Source organism: Cibotium barometz, chromosome 61 (genome assembly GCF_041138505.1).
Source record: "Cibotium barometz isolate CiBa-2024 chromosome 61, ASM4113850v1, whole genome shotgun sequence".
NCBI lineage: Eukaryota > Viridiplantae > Streptophyta > Polypodiopsida > Cyatheales > Cibotiaceae > Cibotium > Cibotium barometz.
Window position 1 is genome coordinate 32,845,369 of NC_141106.1, and position 2,640 is coordinate 32,848,008.

Below are 2,640 nucleotides of genomic sequence, written 5' to 3' on the forward strand. Positions count from 1 at the left end.
CCAAGTAAGGTCCGGGAAGATGAACCTAATGATGCCGAATCGGAGCATGCTTATGAACTATGGTTATTTGACGATGAGCTTGCTAGATCAGTTTGATTTACAGGTTATTGAGGTGCAATCATATAGACCAGATCCAGATTTACAACTTATAGTGAACGTGCAACCTCGATATGGATATGATTTTCCTCATTGCCCATTCTCACTTTTTGTTATTGTTTCAATCTTTTTTATGATTCTCCATTTAGTGTTTGTTTGAGTGCTTGCTTGCATCATTATGTAACTGGTCTATCAATTTTCTAATTAATACTTGGATAACCATTTAAGCTTTGGTCCTAGTTCAATTCTCCCTAACATCGACCCCTTAGAGTATGCTAAAGGAGTATGCCAAGTACTCCACCTTCCTTAGTGTGCCCTATTTAGTTAGAATAGAGCCTTCTAGGTGAATTGTGAAAGTGAAATTTAAAAAAAAAACCAAAAATACAACAAAAGAACAAAGTATAACCATCACTATGTGCAATCTAGGTAGGACATTTTGCTTTTAGTGATGGAGCCTTGGGACTGTAGCCTTGATCTCCATGGGATGGGACCTTGTGGTGGCTAAAAACCTATTAATAAAGATCTTTAAAAAAAAAACCATCATTGGAGGTACTTAGCGGTTCTCAAATACTCTTAAATGATGTCTCATGCGACTAGTGCTTGGGTCCCTGCAGAATGGTGCCCTACTTTTTTATTTTTAGAATCAAAACAAACGCTTATAATAATCACTTCTCAGTTTCATTTATGAGGGCATGGCTAGATAATAGCTAGAGATAGTTTCACCAAAGTGATAGTGTGCCGAGACTAAGGCCATAACTAGAGGCATGCTTTTTGTTCCATCTTAGATCGAATTTGGACCAACCTTAATATTACCCTTGTCTTAACTAGAAAATTTTACGAGTCACAAAAATATTTCCTCACAGCTTGATTGGTGTTTGCATTATGCTTGAATTCAATTGTTTTCCACAAGAGCACCTTGTTCATGGTGGTAACATGTTGCCTTGCATACCTTCCAATTCCTCCGTCATTTCCAATGCCAACATATATCTAGCAACAGCCTCGACGTATCTTCATCAAGACAATCTGCATCAGGAAAGGGGGCATGTTAACCCTCATTGGAAACCTCTCCAACCATCGGCGCCATCCATTGGCAACCATCAGTTCATTTGGTCATTGTCATTAAAAATGTTAACATTGTATATTTTGCATGTGTGTTCGCCATTTGTCTATGAAAGGTGCACCATGGGATTAATTATGAATATTGCATTCTTAGATTAAGTGTTTGCACAAGCCTAGGTGGCCCTGGATAGCTATGGACCTATATTTTAAGTATGACCGCCCAAGGTGTGAAGGCTCGGGGCCAAGATAAGGGTCAATTGGTATTCTCATCATTCATTCACTTATACAACTAATAGAGTGCTCTTCTTCTCTACTCTCTTGCTCTCTTGTGTGTCTTGCTTGCTTCTCAATTCAATCAGAGCTATTATATGCTTATTGTGTATGTGTGAGTGCAAGTGAGAGAGGGAGACTAGTGAGAGGAGGGTCGAGCTTCCTTTGGAGTGTGGCAGTAGCGTTGGAGTGGAGCTTGGAGTGTGGCTATGTGGCAACATTGTCTCCTATGAGAATCTAAGCACAAGCATTTACAAGGTGAGTGACACACCTTGCCCATGCAATTGTGAGCTAGGTTATAGAAGATTAGCTTCTCGTTTGAGTTGTTTTATGCTCCAAGTGCAGTTGGGCAAAGCTCCACGACCTTGGTTAGTTGCTACACTCTTTTTATGCTGCAAGGGCTTTCCAACTGCATTCAACTTCTAGCAATCTATACAAAATCTTAATTTGCCATTTTTCTTGGGGATAATTACAATTAGTGATTAGCCAATTGGCATTATCCACTAGGTAAATAAACCCAACTTACAGTAATTTATCAATTTCTTCCTTAACTTGCTTGGCATAATTAAGATTCATACGATACCTCTACTATTAAAATGGATTGGAATTGCATCTTCCTTCAGATTGATGCGATACTGATAGAACTAAGGATCAATGCCTTTCATATTAGTGTAGCTCTATGCAAAAACATCCACATAAGATTTAAGAAATTTATACAGCTCCTCTTTAAGGGTGTCTTTTAAGTTGGTGCTTAACTGTCCCATACTTTTCGTGGATTGTCTGCATCCCCCAAGTTCATGTCTTCTAATTCATCTTCCTTCACTCTGTGGTTCTTTGCATTTTCGCCTTGTGTGTAGCTTCCACGGCCATAAAAGATTTGAGACCTTTCGGATCATCTTCCTGAGCTAGAACTTCTGCTCATGCTTTCGCACTGCTACTTTTTGTTGTGGTGAGCCATCAGTGGCTTCTAGTTGTAACATGAGGGAAGAAGGGCCATATTGGGTGATAATCCGGTCCACATCTAACTCAAAGAGAGAGACCAAATCCATATTTTCCTTTAAAATATTTTCTTCTTCATCCTCCTCAACTCCTACTAGGTAATTCAACCCTTCTGCATAAAGTGGTGTGGCAGATTTAATGACTTTTTTTCAGAGCTAGTAACATTGTAACGCTGGTCTTCTTCTTGCCATTCCACAAAGTGATCTAGTTAGTAGC